The sequence below is a fragment of the Euphorbia lathyris genome, chromosome 6 (assembly GCF_963576675.1).
Source record: "Euphorbia lathyris chromosome 6, ddEupLath1.1, whole genome shotgun sequence".
Lineage (NCBI taxonomy): Eukaryota > Viridiplantae > Streptophyta > Magnoliopsida > Malpighiales > Euphorbiaceae > Euphorbia > Euphorbia lathyris.
Window position 1 is genome coordinate 40,731,663 of NC_088915.1, and position 25,096 is coordinate 40,756,758.

The 25,096-nt window shown below is 41.1% G+C and overlaps 1 non-coding gene across 1 annotated transcript; it reads left to right on the forward strand.

The window, feature by feature from the left end:
- The first annotated feature begins 288 nt into the window (after positions 1-288).
- Positions 289-395, forward strand: LOC136234544 (small nucleolar RNA R71). Its single transcript, XR_010691415.1, has one exon. It is a non-coding gene; the product is annotated as a small nucleolar RNA R71 (small nucleolar RNA).
- Positions 396-25,096: the final 24,701 nt, after the last annotated feature.

A 25,096-nucleotide genomic window follows, 5' to 3' on the forward strand; every position in this document is an offset into this window, starting at 1 on the left:
TCTCAAGAATATTACTGACTTAGGCATCGGAGTGTCCCTAGCAGATCCCAACGGTGCCTCAAAGCGAATTGTTCCGATCAAGGACTTTTTCACAAGTTATTAGTGACCCTCTTCCCATCACTTCATACTGAGTGCCAGTTGTAACTTGTGTTGACAACTCTTTCGATTAGCTCGTATAATGCTTGAGGTTCAAGTTCCTCTAGATTTCCATTGGCAACTGATTCAATTTGGATCTTGTATGCGTTGGTTACTCCATTGTAGAAGTTTTGAACTTGCATCCACATGGGTATGCCATGATTCGGTACTCTTCTCAACAATTCCTTGTATCTCTCCCATGCTTCGGATAATGATTCATCTTCCTCTTGGAAGAAATGAGAGACCTCATTTCTTAGCTTGATTGCTTGTCTTAGGGGAAAATATTTCATCAGGAACAGTGTAGCCATTTCCTCCTTGTTTGTGATTGAACCTGGTTGTAAATTCTTCAACCAATTCTTCGCCTTGCCCTTCAAGGAAAATGGAAACAGCTTGAGTCTGATCACCTCATCACTTTCATTTCTATGGCTGCAAAATTTGTTGCACATTGTGACGAAGTCCTGAATGTGGGCATTTGGATCTTCATTTGGGTATCCACCAAACTGCACAGCTGTTTGCAGCATTTGGATCATTGAAGCTTTCACTTCAAATAGGCGATTTCCTTCATTTGGTAGCACAATACACGACGAATGGCCTTCAGTAGATGGTCTGGAATAATCCTTCATCCACAATCTCTGGTTGCCATTGTTATTATTGTTTCCATTAACACCATTGTTTTCAACATGGCCCTCCTCATTGTTCCCTGGTTGTTTAGGATCAGGTATCTCGTTTTCGTGATTCATTCTAGCACGTCTAGCTTGTCTGAGCAGTCTTCTTCTTCTTCTGTAGGTTCTCTCGATTTCGAGGTCCACATGTAGAATAGGAATACTTGTTCTTCTCATAAAAAGCTAAAATCCGAGACAAAGAAACTGGACAAACATGTGGTTATCGGGTAACAAAATAAGCATACAAATTCTTCCAATCTTAGATTTAACAATCCTCGGCAACAACGCCAAAAACTTGGTATGTTGTATATGGACTCTCGCAAGTGTACTAGGGTAGATGTAGTGCTGGTAAGACCAAGTGTTGTATTCCACAGGGATTGATACTAGTTGGTTGAACAGTTACCTTAAGTGTTAGAATTCAAAAGGTTGGTTGGTTTGATTTTTTTAACAATAACTAAGTATGAACAGATAAAAATACGTGAAATAATAAAAGTATGATAGACCAAGATAAACAAGCACATGCCTAGCAGTACGCCTACGAACAACTGTATTTAGACTATTCCCTCTTAATGAAGTAAAACCATATTACTGATTTGGGTATCTTCCTCTTTTATCACTAAGGTCCGGTGTCCCATTTCCTAAGATTCTAAGCAAGTAAAATCAACCAAGTGTCCTTGTGTTAATATATAAGAAAGCATTAAGAACCCGAAAGCATTCATAAATGAAACCCCAACATATGGTCGTTTTCATCTCTGTCCACTACAATATAAGCCATATAGCTATTTCCATTACGTCGGAGCACCGTCGTACCATCTTCGGTAATTCGCATGTAGATTGGATCCTAATTTACTCTTTAAGCATACTTTTGACAATCATTCATTGATGGAAATACTTCATTAATTAAAAAGAGTTACTTACAGTCGTCGTTTAATGGTGGGCTAGGCCTGCAAAAGGAATCACTCACTCATTTCCATGAGTGAACAACTTGTTCTCCCAAAATCATTCTTCCGACAATAAACATAAAAACAGAGAATAAAATGAAGGTGGTAGAAAACGAGGCGCCCCTTACATATGACTACTACAGTATTTATAGGTCCAAAACAAACCCTAAAACAAAAGGGTAAAAAGTACTAAAGGTAAATACAAAGAAAGGACAAACAAACAATCTCCCTACACTTGGCACAAGATGGAAGTTGTCTTGCTTTCCACGTTTTTGCTCTCTTTCTCTCTCCTTTAGCTTGCTCGACCCGCGCGTTTATCCATTCCTTCCAAGTTGACCCGTTAATGCCATTGTTTATGCTGTTCTATTCTTCTTGTAGCTTGTTCGTGAGGAATCCTTCTTGTACTATTATTTCTGCCTGTTTCTCCCATTTCTGGTTAAAAACTATAACTCTGAAGCTCTTTTCCATGAAAGTTCAGCCTCTTAAACCTGCTCATTTCACTCGTATCAGGTGATTTCCAGATTCTTCCAAATTTCCTGTGCTGACTCACATCCTGAAATCTTATTGTACTCTGCAGCATCTAGCGCATAGTGAACCATATTGATAACCGAGGCATTATTTTGTAATTTCTTTAGGTCATCTTCAGTCCATTTAGCCTCTTCTTTGATGACTTGCACATCCTCAATCGTTTCATAGGGAATGAACGGGCCTTTGACTATTGCTAGTCAGGCACTCATGTTCGTTGCCTAAATGAAAATTTTTATTCTGTTCTTCCAAAAGGTGTAGTTAGACCCGAAGAACAGAGGTGGCCTGGTGATGGACAAGCCCTCAGGCAAGATCTGAGTTGTTTCATTTCTTGAGAGGAAACAAGTGCTATTGACATCCATGTTATAGTGATCAGCTCAAGATAGTGTTATCTTGTAAGTTGAGCTATTAAGCTCTGATACCACTTGTTGGTCCCTTGTGTTAATAAGTTCCTAAGGGGGGGGGGGGGGGGGGGGGGGGTTAAAGAAACTATTTAAAATTTTAAGTATTTAGACTGACTTGTTCTTACTTGTGAAATATATTTTCTCATAAAGTTTAATAGCATAAAAATACTGAGTGCGATCTGAGGCAGCTTTAGTTGGTCAGCAACTAAAGTCCTTTCTGACGTTGATTCAGGAGATAACACTTAGAAGTCTATTCCTGAACACAACACTAGATCTAGCAACTCAACAGGCTTAAGTTAAACAATTTCACAACAAAGATAAAAGCAAGCAGATATAGGAGATAAGGGATATAAGATACTACTCAGCAGTTTTATCCTGGTTCGGCCTCCTGCCTACATCCAATCCCTAGAATCCCTTTTCCGAGGTTTAATCCACTACTGCTCTTTTAGGTAGAGCACAAACCCTTTACAATAGTCAGTGAGCAGTTACAGAGTATCGTCCTTTATATACCTACACTCAGCACTATCCAACTCTAATTGCTGAATACCGAGCAACTCAGAGTCTCCTAGCTAAGTTTAGTGATTGATAATATTTTGTTCTAAACAAAGAACACTTTAATGATTTATTCTATTGTTTACACAAGAATAAGAGTTTGTGTAATATTGCTTTTCTTTTCTTTCAGCTGGAACTTCAAGATTGAATTTGCTCAAAGCTTTCACGTGTTGAAGATCTAGTGTTGTGTTCAGGATTAGACTTCTAAGTGTTATCTCCTGAATCAACATCAGAAACGACTTTAGTTGCTGACCAACTAAAGCTGCCTCTGACTGCACTCAGTATCTTTGTGCTATTAAACTTTGTGAGAAAATATATTTCATAAGTAAGAACAAGTCAGTCTAAATACTTAAAATTTTAAATAGTTCCTTTAACCCCCACCCCACCCCCTAGGAACTTATTCTCATAACACAAGGGACCAATAAGTGGTATCAGAGCTTAATAGCTCAACTTACAAGATAACACTATCTTGAGCTGATCCCTATAACATGGCTATCAATATCACTCATTTCTTCCCAGGAAATGAAACAACTCAGATCTTGCCTAAGGGCTTGTCCATTACTAGGCCACCTCTGTTCTTCGGGTCTAATTACGCCTTTTGGAAGAACATAATGAAAAATTTCATTCAGGCAACGAACATGAGTGCCTAGCTAGCAATAGTCAAAGGCCCGTTCATTCCCTATGAAACGATTGATGATGTGTAAGTCATCAAAGAAGAGGCTAAATGGACTGAAGATGACCTAAAGAAATTACAAAATAATGCCTCGGCTATCAATATGTTTCACTGTGTGTTAGATGTTGCAGAGTACAATAAGATTTCAGGATGTGAGTCAGCACAAGAAATCTGGAAGAAGTTGGAAGTCAACTATGAAGGTACCAGCAAGGTGAAGGAGTCCAAGGTGAACAAGCACAAGAGACTTTATGAGCTGTTTGAAATGAATGATGGCGAAGGTATCTCAGATATGAATGCCAGATTCACTAACATCATCAATAAGCTCAAAAGGCTTGGAAAGATCTTCTCAGAAGAAGAACAAGTCAAGAAGATACTCAGGAGCCTTCCAAAGAGTTGGCAAGCTAAAAAGACTGTCATCGAAGAAGCTCAGGATCTGACAACTTACAAATACAATGAGCTTATCAGATCTCTTCTGACTTATGAGATCTCCATGAAAAGCTTTGAGGTCAAAGAGAAGTCTGAGGACAAGAAGCAAAAGTCGATGGTCATGAAGGCAGACTCTACTAACAACAGTTCCTCAGATGATGAGGAGATGGCTATGTTTACTGATAGGGACATTTTGTCCATATCTTTTAGCGTGATTTACGGTTTAATTTTGAGCCAATAATTAAGTTTAATTACAAAAATAAGTGTATTTTCAAAGAAATAATACAATAAAAATAAAACTTGTACTTTTAATAAATTTCCTTCACTTTCGATTAATTTTAGAAAACTAAAACGTCAAGTAACTTCGGTGTTCGTAGTCGTATTTTGTAGGTACAGGATTATTTCACGAGCAAAGGAGGAATTAGGAATTTCCAGCCATGTGGGGCGTAAAACACTCCACATGGGGCGTAACACAGTTCTTAGCAATCCATGGCAGTCAACTTGTGCATTCCCACAAGGTCAACACAGTCCATGCGAGACGTAAAGCAGAGAGCACGGGACGTGAAAGGTGTGAAACAGTGATAAAAGTTCCAGAGACTCAACTACACGGGGCATCCCCTGATTTACGTGGAGCGTCCCCAGATTTACGTGGAGTGTAAAGGAGCAATGTTTCAATCCTGAGTTCTAGAGACTCAACCACGTAGGGCGTACCCTAGTCTACGTGTGGCGTGGTTGAGTCAACTCTCCTGAATCCAGTCCACGCGTAAGAGAAATCTTCAACAGAATGGGTAATTGCCAGACACGCGGGGCGTGCCCCCTAGCACGCGGGGCGTGCAATGTGAAAACTGCAACAACAATGTGAAATCATCCAAGAAGCTTTTGTATTTACGATTTTACCCCCGAACTTGATGTGTATAAATAAGAGTGATTAGCACTCATTTCATTCATTCAGATTTTGTATACTAAAACTCTACCACCTTGAGAGCTTGTACATTTATTCAGTCACTCCGTCGAAATTCCGTCCATCCTCTTCCACCAAGCTCGATAGTTCCACCTCCAAGACCTACGAGACGGCCTTGAGTCCGGTTAGCTAGTTCCAAGCGATTCTTCTTTCCTTCTTACTTGCTAATTAGCTTGCACTCTTCCTATGTACTAGGCTTGGTTGTATTCCGCAATTACGCGTTCCACATTTATAATACATGATTTCCAATTTTCGTTTCTCTATACGTGTTGATATTTATTGCTTGTTTTGATATTCATAATTGATTATTGTGTAGGGGGATGCGATTCTCGATACCTTTTGGGAGCCATATAGGAGTTGCCTTACCGGAATTGACACACCGAAAACCATAGGAATTGACAAGCCACGGAACTTACGGGCCCTAGTTTCTGATCCCTCGCATTAGACACGCCTTTAGGAGGAACCACGTAGTCTAAGTACCTCACGGGTCGGTCGTTCTACACATAGTCATCTTTGCAAGAGTAAATTATCATTCGTATATGTTCAGAATTATTGTTTATTATATTTTATAACTTATCGCCACCCGTCTCACTTTATTAGAGTTTGAGTTATACGAATCTGTTTCACCATAGTTTAGGAGTAGTTTGTAGTTGTCATCCAAACCAAACTAAAGTATTCGCCGCTTAGATAACGAATAGAACCGAGTAGTTTAATACTTGTGGTTATAGATCCCGCGGATTCGATACCCGGTCTTAACCGGATTATTACTTGATACGACAGGGTACACTTGCCCCTACGTAGTAGCATCTAGTAGAGTTAAAAGCACGTAGAAAGACCTTAATCGTAACGCACACACACAACAACATATGCACACATTATACCGCTCTACCGATCGCGCATCAAGTTTTTGGCGCCGTTGCCAGGGATTTATACTTTCTTGCAATATTAGACCAAAACGTTTTATTGTTAGTCTAAGCATTCTTTTTATATAAATAGTTTATATACTAACAACATTCTTTCTTGTTCATATTTTCTTCTTTATTTTCTTTCAATAGTTTATGCTCACCCGATCTCGGAGTAATACTCTTGTTCCTATTGATCTTGAAATCGAACGTACTCTTTGTAGGATCCGGAGAAAAAAGATGGCCAACGTCAACAATGAAACCAACCAAACTAACCCACCGGTGAACAACATCCGAAATGGAGGAGGCAACGACACAAGGACAATGATGGAGATCCTAGCTCCACATAGGCCACAAAATCGCAACAGAATCATCGCCCCCACCATCCCAGCCAACACATATGAGACCAAGACTAGAATGATCCAATTGATCCAATAACTCGGTCAATTCGGAGCCGAACTTCATGAGAACCCTAACGAACACCTTGATAAATTTCTTATGTGTGTCGATACTTCTTGGCAAAATGGTGTCCCGGTTGAGGCCGTGCGTCTAAAACTTTTTCCTTTCTCTTTGACAGGCCAAGTGTTGGAGTGGTTGCATTCATTGGAAGATGGAACCATCACGTCATGGGACGAACTTGAAAAGGAATTCCTATCATATTATTTTCCACCGTCCAAAACCGTGAAGTTGTGCAATGACATTACCTCTTTTCGCCAACTTGAATACGAGGCCCTTCACTCAGCTTGGGCTAGGTTCCGAAAGTTGTTCCGAAGTTGCCCGCACCACGACATCCCCAAGCACGATCTTGTAAGTACTTTTTATCATGGGTTAACACCTACTAATCATGCAACCGTGGATTCTGCAGCAGGTGGGGACCTGTTTAGGAAATCGGCAAGTGAAGCATACGAGCTCATCAATGAGCTCGCAAGGAAAAGCGTCCAGTGGCAAGAAGATCGGCTTGCCGAACCACAGCGACATCAAGCGTTTTCCATGGAGAAAGAGGCTCCAAAAAGTTCCATGGTCGAAATGAATAAGAAACTAGATGCTTTGATAGCGCAATTGACCTCAACAAAGATGCACAGGTCTTGATGTGCAATCACTATGGTGGAGATCATGACGGACATAATTGCCATGTCGGTAGCCCTTTTGCCGGCGATGAGGAAAATGTAAGTTACGTGGGAGGTAACCAAAGGTACAACTCTCAAACTCCTACCCGAACACGCACCACCACAATAATAGTGATAACGGGTGGAGGCCTCGATACCAACATCCTAACTTGTCATATAGCAATAATAATAATGTATTGAGGCTCCCACCCGACTTTCATCACGAATATAGGGAGTATGGGCTAGGCCAATCACAAAATGTTTTCGGAGGGCGAAACGTCCAACCTCCCAACAACGTGTAAGGCCAATTGGTAACTTCCTTACTTAAGGACATTCTAACACGTCTTGCCGATAATGAGGTGTTTTGTAGGGATTTGAGTCACCAAGTGGCTCACTTAAATCGTCAACAACAGGAGAGGCAACTAGGAACCCTCCCGACGAATACCGAGCAAAACCCATGAGCTAAAAATAGAGAATCCGGACAAGCAATAACTCTCCTTAATAGTAAGGATTCAGATCCGTCGGGTTCTAATACGGACAACCTACAATAGTCACACCCATTGAGAAAGTCGAGCTACTCCGATTATAAACGTAGCACCGGTTTGCATTCTCCAAACCTTTGTACCATACACGTTTTCAATTTGTTTTCAATTTTGTTTGTACTTGTTTTCGTCTCCTTTCAATTTTTAAAATTTTCATCCTCTGAGTTTTATTCTCATTCGTGCTCGTCTCGTGGTTTATATGAAATATATATATATATATCAACAAAAGAAAAACAAATCCCTCTTAAATCCAAACGGCCACGCGGAGCGTGCTTATGGGCAAGCTACGCGTGAACAAGTCTCGGTCACTAAAAGTCGTTGAAAAGACTTCACGCCGAGCATGCCCCACTGGCAAGCTCCGCGTGCAAATAGACCTGTATAATGAATATCGAAATAATTGCCCCTATACAAGACACGCGGAGCGTGCCCTCCCATCATGCCTCGCTTGTCCTAGGGGAGTTGCGAATTGCAGCTCCCCATGGCAGCTTTCTTTTCTTTTCTCCACTTTCACACTCCACCTCCTTCTGCCACCACTGACATCACTCATCTCTCTTCCCCATTAATCTTTCCCACTTCTCCACTCCACCTCTCTTTTCACCAATTAAATCCCATTAATTCAAAATTCAAACCCATTAATTTCCCTCTTAACCCCCTCATTAATTTTTCATTAACTTTTAAATTTAATTCCGTTCATTAATTAAGCTTTAAAAACCAAAAAAAATAAATACATTAAAAACTCAAAAAAAAACTCTTCAAATCCCGCCATTCTAAAGCCTGCACCCTCAGACACGCGGAGCGTGCCCTTTGGTAAGCTCCGCGTGCCGTCACCTTTTCTCCCCTTTTCGGTCAGAGACCAAAGCACGCGGGGCGTGCCTTCTGGCAAGCTCCGCGTGCTGAGGTCTCATTCGACCGTTTTCTAGTCAGGGACAAAGACACGCGGAATGTGGCCCCCTCCAAGCCCTGCGTGCCTCTTGGGAATTCGAGAAATACTTGGATTCCCACCTCTCTCCCCTATTTAAACACCACTATTCTTCCTCTCCTTTTCCCTCACACCTTCTCCGTTCTCCCTCACTTCCACCATGACTCGTCGTAAGTGATCCACCGATGAATGTGTTCGTTCCTCTCATGCCCGCTCTTCCTGTTCTGACCAAACACCACCCACACCACCCGATACCGATAAAATTCCTCCGCTCACCGCTCATTATCGAGCACCTTTCCACATCCTTAATGACACCGAGGGGCGCAATTACCAAAATGTTGGCGCTTCCCCCGTCATGCCCCTTTCTATCTTCGATATCAACGCTCTCGACCACCACAATGTTGGTCATGCTTTCGAGGACCGCCTTCGGGCCCTTGGATGGCACGATCACTTCGTTGCCCATCATCTCGTGTACCCCTTTTTGGTATATGAATTTTTCGCTACCCTCACCGCCACCGGTCTCCAAGGCAACCATGTCCTTGCCTTCCGCCTTCTAAACCAACCTCACTCCATCAACACCACTTAGATACGCACTAATTTTACCCGCCAAGCGGAAGTCGGGATCACCGATTGACCTCTCGAGATCGATCCCCACAATTTTTGGAAATTTATTACGGGGTTGGACACATTTGACATCTCCAATCTCCACTCGGGTCACATCCGCAACCCCATCCTCCAACTCCTCCACAAATTCATCAACTACTACTTTTCGGGTAAGGCCGAAGCAAATAAGGTCAACAAGCACGAGCTTCTTGCCCTTTACTGTTGTGAGAACGGGCTCACTTTCGACTTGTCCCTTCTCGTCTAGTCCACTCTACGGTAAATGAACAGTAAAAGGCATGCCCGTTTGGGTTTGGAGCATTTGGTCACTATCTTCGCCTCCATAACTTTAGGAGACGACCTTCTTTCCACCCTCAACTTCTACCCACCACGTCCTCTCGACCGTAATGCCTTCAAATCCCTCCACCACCTCCTTTCGGTCCGGGTGAAAGCAAGGGTGCCGGCCAACAACAAAAGGTGGGGGAATGGGACTCCGAGTTTGACCTTCATGATTTGGGGGATATACCCAGCAGGCCGTCCTTCTCCACAAACCCTGATTTCCAATCCATCCATGCCCGGTTGGATATCTTAAAGGGCAACCAACGGTAAGACCGAGCTGTAATGAATGCCCGATTTGACACTCTTGAGGCCCACCGCCTCACGGATCAAGCCACCCTCGCCACTCGCTTTGACCACATCGAGGCCCAACGCCAAGTGGACCGAGCCAACTTCGACTCCTTCACTAACGCATTTTGCAATCACTTCCACATTAATTGGCCTCATCCGCCTCCACAATAGTTTTCTTTATTTTATGTTTTCATGTTTTTATGTTTTTGTTTTTGTTTTTAATTTAAGACGTTTTTGGAATTAACGTCTGTTTAAGTCACGTAGAGGGCTGTGCAACCCCGCACTTGGTTTGTTTTGTACTTTATCTTTGTTTTTATTTTCCTTTTATGTTTATATATTAATATATTTACATTTCCAAGTTTACGTTTCTGTGTTTTTGTATTTAGCTCATTTTCCGTACCATTTTAGACGTTTAATTTTCGTGTACCAAATAGATAAAATATGGTTCACGCAGAGCGTGCCTTTGGGCAAGCCCTCGTAAACCAGTCTCTGATTTAATAAAATGCTAGGATAATGGTTCACGCGGAGGGTACCCTTAGGCAAGCCCCGCGTGAACAAACCTCTGGAAGTCGTGACCATTTTTAAGGCATACCACGCGGAGTGTAGCTCAAACCAAGCCCCGCGTGGCGCCACTTAAAAACGTATATATTAAAAATCAGAGAAAAATAAAAACAAATTAAAAATAACAAAAAAAGCAATAAAACAAAAATAATTAAACTAAATGATTGGTTTAACAATTCATCTGACACGTCACCTCCCTCGGAAATAAACTAAAAGTTCCGTTGTTTGTCCTTAAAAGTTAAAAACGTTTAAATACAAAGGATCGGACTAATTAAGAAGTTGAAGTCTTGGTTTCAAAGCTAGAAAATTTATGCATAGTCGAGATTTGCACTTTATAAAAGCAACGAGTCCTAACCCACAAGTCATCTCCATAGTGAAATTTAGAAAGGCAATAAAAACGGGATTTTTGAAAAATTTACGAGAACTTGAAAGTACACAATTAAACCCGAAATCAATATGAGGTGCTTTGAGCCTAAAAGAGTTCGCACGAGAACTATTTTTCTTCTTCACAACATTTTGAGGGCTATTGCTTCACTCAATTCATAGGATTTGCATTAAATACCGAGTTAAGTACGCTTGTTTTGGTAAAGAAGGCAATAGATGATAAAACGAACCCACTTAGGCTAATTCTTTCTTAATTATTTTTCTTCGTTTTTCATATACCTTTAGGAAGCCCCCTCGAGCCTATTAACCAACTTCTTTGTTAAACACCCATTTAACACTTAACCCTTTTTCCTCTTGTCTGAATATCAAATAAAATCAAATGAATCGAAAAACCAGAAATAAGCAAAGCTTCTAGCAAGAAAGTACGAGTAATCTTTGAAATCGTTTTTGTGCCACTCTCGGATAAAAAGGAAGGAAAAATAAAAATCAAGCAAAAATAGAGAGTAAAATAGGCATTCTCAAGCTCCACTCGAGCAATTTCAGAACCCATCTTTCGTGTTTGGTAGAACAAATCAATAAAAAGATGCAATCATCAAAGTCGGTATTCGGACTCGAGTTCCTACAATTAACCTCTCACCACTAAACAAGCCCACCTACATTACAACCCCCCTCCGGGTTCGTTTTTAATATTGTCCGACCATAGTATAGATGGAAAAACTCGAATGAACATGCAAACTCGGGATGAATTTGAGTAAGTACAAAGAAGAGCGTATAAACACCACCCCACCAAAAATTGAGTGCTAAGAGTGAAATACCTTATGAGGTACAGTTAAGTTCTCAAAGGATAATCAATCCCTGTTAATATTGCCTATTAAGTTTGATCATGTAAATTTCGAATAAGTTATGGTCGCTCGTCCACTTACGTAGGTGCTCATTAAAAACTTTTCATAAAACCTTGGTTTTGAAATCACGCACTTGGTTAAACCAACCGGAGGTTTGCTTCTTAATTGTCTCAATCCCTTGTCTTTCGACTTTCTTTACTAGAGGACAAGTAAAACTTTAAAGTCCGAGGAGGTTGATAGGGACATTTTGTCCCTATCTTTTAGCGTGATTTACGGTTTAATTTTGAGCCAATAATTAAGTTTAATTACAAAAATAAGTGTGTTTTCAAAGAAATAATAAAATAAAAAAAAACTTGTACTTTTAATAAATTTCCTTCACTTTCGATTAGTTTCAGAAAAATAAAACGTCAAGTAACTTCGGTGTTCGTAGTCATATTTTGCAGGTAAAGGATTATTTCACGAGCAAAGGAGGAATTAGGAATTTCGAGCCACGCTGGGCGTAAAACACTCCACGCGGGGCGTAACACAGTTCCCAGCAATCCACGACAGTCAACTTGTGCATTCCCACAAGGTCAACACAGTCCACGGGGGATGTCAAGCAGAGAGCGCGAAGCGTGCAAGGTGTGAAACAGTGACAAAAGTTCTAGAGACTCAACTACGCGGAGCATCCCTTGATCTACGCGGACCGTCCCCAGATTTACGCGGAGCGTAAAGGAGCAATGTTTCAATCCTGAGTCCTAGAGACTCAACCATGCGGGGCGTACCCTGGTCTACGCGTGGCGTGGTTGAGTCAACTCTCCTGAATCCAGTCCACGTGTACGAGAAACCATCAACGGAATGGGTAATTGCCAGACACGCAGGGCGTGCAATGTGAAAAATGCAACAACAATGTGAAATCATCCAAGAAGCTTCTGTATTTACGATTTTACCCCCGTATGTGTATAAATAAGAGTGATTAGCACTCATTTCATTCATTCAGATTTTGTATACCAAAACTCTACCATCTTGAGAGCTTGTACATTTATTCCGTCACTCCGTCGAAGTTCCGTCCATCCTCTTCCACCAAGCTCGAGAGTTCACTTCCAAGACCTACGAGACGGCCTTGAGTCTGGTTAGCTAGTTCCAAGGGTCGATTCTTCTTCCCTTCTTACTTGCTAATTAGCTTGCACTCTTCCTATGTACTAGGCTTGGTTGTATTCCGCAATTACGCGTTCCACATTTATAATATATGATTTGCAATTTCCGTTTCTTTATACGTGTTGATATTTATTGCTTGTTTTGATATTCGTAATTGATTATTGTGGAGGGGGATGCGATTCCTAATACCTTTTGGGAGCCATATAGGAGTTGGCTTACCGGAATTGACACATCGGAAACCGTAGGAATTGACAAGCCACGGAACTTACGGGCCCTAGTTTCTGATCCCTCATATTAGACATGCCTTTAGGAGGAACCACGTAGTCTAAGTACCTCACGGGTTGGTCGGTCGGTCTACACATAGTCGTCTTTGCAAGAGTAAATTATCATTTGTATATGTTCGGAATTATTGTTTATTATATTTTATAACTTATCACCACCTGTCTCACTTCTTTAGAGTTTGAGTTATACAAATCTGTTTCACCATAGTTTAGAAGTAGTTTGTAGTTGTCACCCAAACCAAACTAAAGTATTCACCGCTTAGATAACGAATAGAACCGAGTAGTTTAATACTTGTGGTTATAAACCCGCGGATTCAATACCCGGTCTTAACCGGATTATTACTTGATATGACGGGGTACACTTGCCCCTCCATAGTAGCATCTAGTAGAGTTAAAGCATGTAGAAAGACCTTAATCATAACACACACACACAACAACATATTCACACATTATACCGCTCTACCGATCTCGCATCATTTACTCGGAAGATGAAAACGATGTTCCGCAAAAATGAAAAATATGGAAATAAGCCCTTCCGAAAGTATGACAAAACCAAAGTTGAGTACAGTGATAACAAGGTCAGAAAAGAAACTTCAAAGCCTATCACTTGCTTTGAATGCCATCAACCTGGTCATATCAAGTCAAGTTGCCCCACTCTGAACAAAGAGAAAAGGAATGGGAAGAAAGCAATGGTGGCAACATGGAGCGACAATGATGAGTCATCATCCTTAGAAGCTGGTGCTGCTGAGACAACAAACATCTGTTTCATGGCTGATGAGATCGAAGAGTCGTGTGCCTCTAAAGTGCCCGAACCCTCGTATGCCTCAGAGAATGACGAGCAAGCTGCTGAGGTAATATCTCTCCCTGTCTGGTATGTTAGATATGGACTCTAGCAAGTGTACTAGGGTAGATGTAGTGCTGGTAAGACCAAGTGTGGTATTCCACAGGGATTGAAACTAGTTGGTTGAATATTTACCTTAAGTGTTAGAATTCAAAAGGTTGGTTGGTTTGACAATAACTAAGGATGAACAAATAAGAATAAGTGAAAGATAAAAAAAATTAAACTAGACCGAGATAAACAAGCACAGACCTAGCACTACGCCTACGAACAACTGTATTTAGACTATTCCCTCTTAATGAAGTGAAACCATATTCCTGATTTGGGTATCTTCCTCTTGTGTCATTAAGGTCTGGTGTCCCATTTCCTAAGATTCTAAGCAAGTAAAATCAACCAAGTGTCCTTGTGTTGATATACAAGCAAGCATTAAGCACCAGAAAGCATTCATAAATGAAACCCAAATATATGGTTGTTTTCGTATCCGTCCACTACAATATAAGCCAAATAGTTATTTCTATTACGTCGGAGCACCATCGTGCCATCTTCAGTAATTAGCATATAGATTGGATCCTAATCTATTCTTTAAGCACACTATTGACAATCATTCATGGATGGAAACACTTCATTAATCAAAAAGAGTTACTTACAGTCGCCGTTTAATGGCTGGCTAGGCCTGCAAAAGGAATTACTCACTCACTTCCATAAGTGAACAGATTGTTCTCCCCAAAATCATTCTTCCGACAATAAACATAAAAACAGAGAATAAAGATGAAGGTGGCGGAAAATGAGGCGCCCCTTTCATAAAACTACTACAGTATTTATAGGTCCAAAACAAACCCTAAAACAAAAGGGTAAAAAGTACTAAAGGTAAATACAAAGAAAGGACAAACAAACAATCTCCCTACACTTGGCACAAGATGGAAGTTGTCTTGCTTTCCACGTTTTTGCTCTCTTTCTCTCTCCTTTAGCTTGCTCGACCCGCGCGTTTATCCGTTCCTTCCAGGTTGACCTATTAATGCCGTTGTTTATGCTATTATGTTCTTCTTGTAGCTTGTTCATGAGGAATCCTACTTAAACTGTTATTTCTGCCTGTTTCTTCCATTTCTAGTTGAAAACTATAACTTTGAAGCTCTTTTCCATGAATGTTCAGCCTCTTAAACTTGCTCATTTTACTCGTATCAAATTACCCCCAACTTGAACTCTTGCTTGTCCTCAAGCAACACATCAAAAATAAAGGTGAAGGAATAGGCATTGACTGCATAAGTAAAAATAGATAAGTCGATGCACGATAAAGTTTTTAATAGAAGTGATACATTTCATAGCGGGGAGTTTAGGTTGCCTTCAACTATTGAGTGGATTCCCTGATCTAATAGTGATCACTTGCAAGTGCTTATGTTGTTTCGCTCAGTGCTCACAGTGTTTGCTCTCAAATTGGGTTGTTTAAGTTTCTCGACAGCAATGCATGTATATGAATAAGTTTAGACTTTGCCTTTCTGTCTAACAGAGAATTCAAACTTTCCTAGACAGAATCAGAATCATTAAGGGAGGTTTAGGTGTTTGGTTGGATATAAATGTTTGGCCGGCATAGGTACTTTCAAAACTCCTGTTTGATTTTCTTTTGATTATTTTCAGAGGGGATGAGTATTCTTCCTTTTTAGATTTTTTCATAGATTGTAAGGATTTTGGATTGAGTCCCCTTTTGTTTTGATATTTCTCGGAACAGGGCTTTTCGATATTCGCTTCTTGTTACATGTGATTCCAGCCATAGGGTTAGGATTTTGGTGTTTGGTGATGTATATTTGAATGTGGGAACAGGTGTTTGGCAGTGAGTGGTTGGGAATGCTCATCTTCTTGGTCAAAAATCGTTTTATCCTACTGAAAGGCAGACAAGGCAAAATCTAACCTACCTAAAACATGCAAAGCGCACTCCAATAAAATTATTGCATGATTTGGGCACAAGTCACACTGGTTGTTTGCACTTGTTCAGTAATCAATATGTTCAGGGAGTCCACATGCAAAATGATTAACCTAAAACTTCTCACTATCGCTTATCACAACAATTAAAAAATTATGTGCATGGCAACTTAGCTATTAAAACTTATTCAACCAATTCCTAATGAAAATGAATGGATGGATGGATGAAAGGCGGGTGCTGCGCACAAGGTGGTGATTGTGATGTGCTTTGATATTATGGAGGTTGAGGTTAATGTGATGCACGGGACAATAGATCAGAGGGGTGAGAAAATTATACGAACAGCTAGTTAGATGCTAAGACATTGTTCCCCTACCCCCAACTTAACCAAAACATTGTCCTCAATGTAAGACAAATGGGTAGGAAAAATAGAGACCAATAGATCGTGCAATAAACAACAGCAGCATCAAGAAAAACAAAGGATAAAGAGAAAGAGAGAGAGATACATTTACACGGTTGGAGACTAGGAGGACTTAGCCTCCTCATCAGCATTGGGTTTTATTGTGGTTGGTGTGATTCCTTCTTCCATAATCTCATTGTTCTTGACGGGCCTCTTTTGTGACTCATCTAAAACATTTGGTTTTGCGGCAGTGTTACTATTTCCTTCGAGAATAGCTATTCTGGCACACAGGATTTCCACTTCTTGTTCGTACGAGTTGATTCTTTGTTCCATGTCTCTCATGTTGATAAGGATGGTTTCCATACTCATTCTTGCTGCAATACGGAAGATCTTGTCATCATCAACACTTGGGGTGGTCTCCGGGAATGCACGAAGGGGTGTGACATGAATAGGTTGGGGCATTCCATCCTCCAATCTTCATCTCTTTGATGGACCAAGTGTGTCCTTGTCTTTCTTCTTGAGTTGCTCAGCCTCTCTCCACAGATACCAAACACCCTTAATGTCGCAGCAAATTTCGATACGCTTCATCACCTGCAAGTTTAAAGGTTCCATAACGGGACCTATTGTTAGTGTGGTAACCTTTGGGTCAAAGAACCCAAGATTTTAAGCAATGGTCGTGATGAATGGTCCACAGTAGAGGCCAGCGACATTTTTCTTTTGTTGCAGTGAGGCTATGTACTCAGCAAAATAATACCCAACGTTCAATGGCTTTTGGTCCAGCAAACATGTCAGGGCGAACAGGTCAGCAGATGGAACAGTGGCTTGATGAACCCTGCCAAATAGTGAACCAGCAAGTAAGCGATGCAAATATTTCAAGGCATAACTCTCGATACCTGAGGCTTTTGATGAACTTGGGTTATAGTCTGTGTGGCTAGTGATGGAGTGCCAGAAGGCGTTATCATCAAATTCTTGAGGAATTTCTCTATAGGCCGAGAGGTAGGGTTCTTCTTCCAGTATGGTCTGATCGACCAGACCGAGAAAGATGTTCATCTTGTTCACTGAGCAGTTGATGCGTCCTCGGTGAAGACTCACTAAGGGATAAGTGTACCCTGTCGTTATCAAGTAATAAATTTCTGGTTTAAGTCCAGGTTATCGTCCACAGGATTTATTTCTGCAAGTACCGAGCTACTCGATCTCGGATGTTATCTAGGCTTAGGGGGTTTTGAGTTTGTTTGTTTTAATTAATCTACTCCTAGGTTGAATTCTGCTAATCCTAGCTAAGTTATCTAATTCTAACTAAGTTATCTAATTCTAGCTAAGTTATTCTACGCCTAACTAAGTTACTCTACCCCTAATTGATCTTTCATTAATGAAACTATTCGAAGGAACATGGTATGAACGATAATAATAAAGATAGATTATCAAGTCTATTGAATAAAAACCTAATCTGAGTCACTTGTATTCAAGGCGATTAACCCTACTTACCCTCCTGAGGTTCCTAGCGCGTGATTCCCTAAGGCCGAAACTAGGTCTAAGGCTCAGTAAATTGGCGCTTAATCAACTAAGAGGTCGTCAATCTCCTAGGCTCTAACTAGGTCAGATTCAGCTCGCAATATGTGCCTACTAGATTTTGGGGCTTTTGAATGAGTTAAACCAATTGAATAAAGCGTAAGACAGAGATTAGACAAATAATCATAGAGCAAAACAAGAGCTAAATTATTATTAAAGGCGAAGATAATTGTCACAAGATACAATAAGTCAAGTTCGGCAACTGTATCAAAGAGTACAAACATGGAAAGATAAAAGGAGATACAAAAATCCCTTTCAGGGAACCTGTTTACTCTGCAGCCGGCGACTTGATCTTAAGGACGGACCTTGATAATTCCTCGAGAAAAAGCTTTGAAGGAGCTTCAATGGAGGTTGAGGAAGATGGAGAAGATGGAGAGGAATTACAAGGGGAAAGCTAAAATAATTTACAAAAACGAAAGATATCTAATTTACAATGGAAAAATCCTATTTATAGACGCGTCTCGGGCCTCGTTTTGACCTATTTTCGTGTCCTTGTTGGTGTAGGAAGACGTGGGGCCGAACGTGGCTTCGTGGGGGTGGAATTGGTCTTTTTGACCAATTCCCGCAGGGCTGCTCGCCGAGCAGGGAAGGCTGCTCGGCGAGCAGGGCTGCTCGCGCCGAGCAGCCCCCTGCTCGGCGAGCAGGCGCCTGGCGCCCTGCTCGGCGAGCAGGCCGGCGAGCAGGCATGGCCTGCTCGGCGAGCAGAAATGGCCCGTGGGGCCCTGCTCACCGAGCATTTTCGCCCAAAGCGTGCTCGATTCATGCCGAGTGACTTCTATGCCCTTTTTCGTCAGAACTTACACCTGCACACGCATAAAAACTCCAGAAAACATTAGTCCAAAAGCCAAATTGATCCGTCAATCGCCTATTTTGAGCAAACGCTTCGTTTGGTGCGACTTTTGACAGACCAATTAGCTTCAAAAGATAACGGAATTCTACTATGCATGCTATTTCGGCCGTATTTGCCTAAATTGATCATAAAATGAGCCTAAACGATGAAAAGTAAATAGAACGTTTCCAATTCCTAACTAACTCACACAAAAGCATTTAAATGCGAGAATTGCTCGCTTATTAACCAAATAACTCTAAAACCCGTCCTAAAACCGTACCCAAAGATAGGGTTTTTTGACCCCTATCAAACCTCCTCGCACTTAAAACTTTACTTGTCCCCAAGTAAACTAAAAAAACTAAACCCGCAATCACAAGCAAGCTAGAAAACCTCCCGGTTTGACTAGGTGCTTGACACAATTTCGAGCATCTGTAATTACATGCATTCGGAAATACAAAGTAGAGACACGATATCAAAAAGCCGCATTTCAATTATCATAGGTCATAGTTTTAAGCAAAAGGACACATGTTCAATTAAACGAGCTTGAGGGGATCGCTAAGTAAAACACCTCACCATAGGTAGTTCACTCATTTCACACAATTTTGGTGGCTAAAGTGTTTACTCTCGGCTTATGTTCTTGCTTAGGATTACGTTGATTTTGCACGTTCATCCGCGTTCCTCTACTATGCTATATGATTCCGATGATATCAAAAACAGCCTCTAATCGGGGTTGTAATGTGGTTAGAGGGTTAAAGGTACAACAAGGGTTAATAGTTCTAGCGCTACAAAAACTAAGTTTAAATGGCTTTAGCAAATATGACGTGACTGAGCTTTTTATTCATCCCTTATTATTTTCTTTTTGGGATGTTTTCTTGAGACGTTTTTTATTTTTAAGAACTGGGGAATGAAGTTCTTCCCTTTTGTTCGTCTCTTTTCTTTTCTTTTTCTTTCTTTTTTTCTGTTTTTTTCTGTTTTTCTCTTTTTTTTTTTTGGGATAGTGATGCTCATTCACTTCTTAGCCTTTTGGCTTGCTACTGTAATGCCATAAACAAAGATAGAGCGCTAGAAGAAAACAAAGGCTCAATTCGAGCTTTGCAAAAACAAAGGTTAAATAGCGAACCAAGTTGTGGTTTGCAAAAACAGGTTAGAACAAAAGAAAAATCTACAACTACAAAAATGTCGGCTCAAAGGGGCTTCCTAGAGTGGATGAAAAAGAAAAAAAATAAGGTAAAGAAAAAGGGTTAATTCTAATGAGGCTGATTCATTGTTTATCATCTCAAATCATTGCATGTAGGTTCAACACAGTATTAGGTGCAAAATCTGTAATCTTCCACAAGTCAAAGCATTCACACAAAAATGTCAAGAAAAAGAGCTTTTTGATGTTCGCTCTTAGGCTCAAATTCAGCTCACAATTCTTTGGGTTTCAATTTTGTGTTTACTAGTTTTCCCCAAACTCAAGTTTAATATTACATGCCTTCAATTCTTAAGTTATCTACCTAAGTAATGATTTTAGCATTTCTTCAAAAGTAGGGTCTAAATGCAACTGTAGCTCATGCTTTTACAGATACAAGAGTTGTGTCCTACGCCTAAACTAGTTGTCATGCAATTTTAGATTCGGTTCTCAGCCCTCAAAGACAAATAACGAAGTTTAGATTCGAAGGAGGTTCACGGCTTTAGGTCCTAAACATGCAAAAACATAAACAAAACCTAAAAACGCTAAACTAAACTAGACACGACGCAACAAAAATTTAAAATTTATACAATTTTTGTAAGTTTGTCTACCCCCCCTCCTCACACTAAAATATGCAATAAGTTCCAACATTGCATCACAAATCATGAAGTACGAGTGTAAAGAGTTAGGGTGGAGAAGACAACTTACTGATCGGCCGCCCATTCTGTGCTTGTCTGTAGGCGCAGAACTTGTACGTCCGAATCGTTCTTGCCAAGATAAAGCTTTAGGCGGTGCCCATTTACCTTTTGGGTGGCTCCATCCCTCCCTTTGATTTCAACCATTCCGGAGGGTGTGCGTTGATGACCGAGAATGGTCCGTGCCATCTACTTTTGAGTTTGCCCGGGAAGAATCTCAGTCGGGAGTTGTATAGTAGTACTTGATCACCTATTTCAAAGGTTTTCTTTTGTACTTTCCTATCATGCACCCTTTTGGTTCGTTCTTTGTATAGCTTGGCATTTTCGTAAGAGTTGTACCGGAGTTCATCCAGTTTGTGCAGCTGAGTTAGCCGTAGTTCACCTGAAAGTTTTGGGTCAAAATTCAAATATTTTAGCTTCCAATAAGCCTTATGCTCTAGTTCAACCGGTAAGTGACAAGATTTTCCGAAAACTAAACGATAGGGGGACATTCCTATTGGAGTCTTGAAAGCTGTCTGATATGCCCAAAGAGCATCATCCAGCTTAAGGCTCCAGTCTTTTCTAGCATTCCCTACTGTTTTTTCAAGAATACGTTTCAACTCTCTATTTGACACCTCTACCTGGCCACTCGTCTGAGGGTGGTAGGGTGTTGCGACCCTATGAGCTACGCCATACTTTTGGAGCAACATGTCAAATTGCCTATTGCAAAAATGGGATCCTCCATCACTGATGATGGTCCGGGGGGTCCCGAATCTGGTGAAAATATTCTTTCTCAGAAATCTCATCACTACTCGAGCATCATTTGTGGGTAGAGCTTCTGCTTCTACCCATTTGGAAACATAATCAACCGCCACAAGAATGTATTGGTTGTTGTGTGACGTGGGGAAGGGTCCCATGAAATCTATGCCCCAAACATCAAATAGCTCACACACGAGTATACCTTGTTGAAGCATCTCATTTCTCCTAGAGATATTCCCCACTCTTTGACATGCATCACAATATTTAATATAGCTATTAACATCTTTATGCATTTGTGGCCACCAAAACCCACTTTGGAGGATTTTTGCCACTGTCCTATCTGGCCCGAAGTGGCCACCTGGTCCCCTAGAATGACACATATTAATCACTAAATCTACCTCCTCTTCAGGTATACATCTCCTAATTATGCCATCAGTGCAGAATCGAAATAAATATGGTTCTTCCCAAAAATATTGCTTGTTTTCAAACATAAACTTACGTTTTTTGCTTGCATCTAAATCAGGGGGAAGAATGTTACCGACTTTGTAGTTCGCGATGTCTGCAAACCAGGGGAGAGATCGTACCGAATACAATGTTTCGTCCGGAAATACCTCCTTGATTACCTCGTGCTCTAAGGTTTGTTGATCTGACTCTAACCGGGATAGGTGGTCTGCTATTACGTTTTCCACTCCTTTTTTGTCTCTGATCTCGATGTCAAACTCTTGGAGTAGTAAGATCCAACGGATCAGCCTAGGTTTTGCATCCTGCTTGCTCATCAGATATCTCAAGGCTGCATGGTCTGTAAAAATAATTACCTTAGATAGTACCAAATAGGACCTAAATTTGTCAAAGGCAAAGACTACGGCTAGCAATTCCTTTTCAGTTATTGAATAATTTTGCTGTGCATCGTTCAAGGTTTTGCTAGCATAGAAGATTGGACGAAAAAGTTTATCCACCCTCTGCCCAAGACAGGCTCCTACGGCCAGATCACTGGCATCGCACATTAACTCAAAGGGAAGGGACCAATCCGGGCTTACCATAATAGGTGCTTCGATTAATTTCTTTTTCAGTAGTTTGAATGCAGACATACATTCTTCATTGAAATTAAAATCAGCATCTTTTAGTAATAATTGAGTGAGGGGTTTAGTGATTTTTGAAAAGTCTTTTATGAAACGTCTATAAAACCCCGCATGTCCTAAAAAGCTCATAACCAATTTTACATTGGTAGGAGGTGGCAGTTTCTCAATTACCTCAATTTTTTCCGGATCGACCTCGATCCCTTTTCCCGACACCTTGTGTCCTAACACTATACAATTTTGGACCATGAACTGGCACTTTTCCCAATTAAGTGCCAAGTTCTTGTCTTCACAACGTTCTAAGACTCGGTCCAAGTTTTCAAGACATTGGTCGAAAGTAGGTCCTACAACATTAAAATCATCCATGAAAATTTCTAGGAACTCCTCGACCATGTCAGAAAACATAGCCATCACACAACGTTGGAATGTGGCAGGGGCATTACACAATCCGAAAGGCATCCGCCTATATGCAAAAGTCCCATAGGGGCAAGTGAATGTGGTTTTCTCTTGATCCAAAGGGTCCACATGAATTTGCATATAGCCGGATAGCCCATCTAAAGTACAGAAAAATTCGTGCCCTGCTAATCATTCCAACATTTGATCAATAAACGGTAAGGGAAAGTGGTCTTTACGGGTGGCCTCGTTTAATTTCCTATAATCTATGCATACACGCCAACCCGTAACCTTTCTAGTTGGGATTAATTCCCCTTTTTCATTTTCCATTACCGTTGTTCCCCCTTTTTTAGGCACGCATTGAACCGGGCTTACCCATTGGCTATCAGAAATCGGAAAGATGATACCTGCGTCGAGGAGTTTTATAACCTCGACTTTTACCACCTCTTTCATGTTAGGGTTGAGCCGTCGTTGAGGTTGGGCAGATGGCTTGATCTCTTCCTCAAGGAAAATTCTACGCGTTCAGATTTTGGGGTCGATGCCTTTGATGTCGTGGATCGACCATCCAAAGGCTCCTTTATGTTCCATCAGCACCTCCACCGATTTTTCTTCCTGTTCAACTGTCAACAAAGAAGAAATAATAATGGGTAAATCTATGGGAGGTTGAAGAAAAACATATTTCAGATTATTGGGTAAGGGCTTAAGCTCCAATTTTGGAGGTTCCTCTAACGAGGTTTTGGGTTTAGGTTTGATCTCTCGATCAAGGTCCTCTTTTCTACCCTTAACCCAATAACATTTTTCAGGTGGGAGATCTTCAAATGGTTCATTCGAGTTTTCACATTCCTCACCACCTAGACCGAGTTCTAAAGAGGCATTTCTTATGTCAAGGTCAACTTCCTCAACACATTCATCTATTAGTGCATCTACAAAGTTACAACTTTTAGAGCGCTCTTGAGGAAATTTCATAGACTCATAAACGTTAAATGTTACCTCTTCGTCCTGCACCCTTAGGACCAATTTACCTCCATGGACGTCTATCAGTGTCCTACCGGTTGCAAGAAACGGTCTCCCGAGGAGAATGGGGACGGAGTCATCTTTTTCCATGTCGAGGACCACAAAATCGACCGGGAAGATCAGTTTGTCCACCTTCACCAATACATCTTCAACTATGCCTCTAGGGCGTGCGATCGACCTGTCCGCCAGCTGTAGTGTCATGTTTGTCGGTTTAGGTTCTCCGAGTCCCAATTTCCTGAAAATTGATAAAGGCATAAGATTAATACTTGCTCCTAAATCGCACAATGCCCTATCTATGTGCATATTGCCTATCCTACACGGGATGGTAAAGCTCCCTTGATCTTTAAGTTTGGGGGGTAATTTATGGGTGATTATGGCCGAGCATTGTTCTGTTAAAGCCACTATCTCATTTTCCCCAAACTTTTTCTTTTTCGACAACATGTCTTTAAGAAATTTTGCATAGTTCGGCATCTCCTCTAGTGCTTCCATTAATGGAATGTTTATTTCTAATCTACTAAGGATTTCCGAAAACCGGGCAAATTTCTTATCTAAGTTGGCTTTTTTCTGCTTCTGAGGGAATGGCAGTTTTGGTGTATAAGGCCTAACTACTTTTTCTACAGCTACTTCAGGAGCTGGAGTTTCAGATGCGGGACTGGGGTTGCTTACCACTTCCGATTCCCTACTTACCTGAGGTGACGGATACGTTTGCGATGGAGGTGCCACGGGTGTGTCCACTTCCTTGCCGCTCCTTAGGGCGATGGCTTGAATCGCCTCTTCTTGTAAGAGGAACGCCTCGTGGTATTCCCTTTCTTCTTGTCTGATTGTGGCAAGCTGGTTACTCAGGGTCCTGCATGCCTCCTTGTTGGCTGCCAATCGGACGGATATCTCTCTTAGGAGGGTCATTATTCCTCCTGAGTACTCTGTTTGCCTGCCATAAAAGTCAGAGTTAGAATGGGGGCATGGAAGGGTATCCACGGGTGCCATGTAGGGCGTCGGTGGATATCGTGTATGCTCCTGATCGTAGTAGTTGTAAGTTGAGGGTTCAGAATTATACCTTTGATGATTACCCAAATAACTCACATTCTCACCTCTAGGTACGTAATAGTTGATGTGGCATACCCTACCGGGGTGATTCTGGCCGCATCTCTCGCAAAATGGTGTCCTTGGTTGGCCATTATGGCTGTATGAAGCCACAAGGAAATCCATTTTTGTGTTAAGATCGTTCATGGACGGATTTGATGCTCTGTTTTCCATAGTTGCTGGAAGAACGATTTTGTAAGT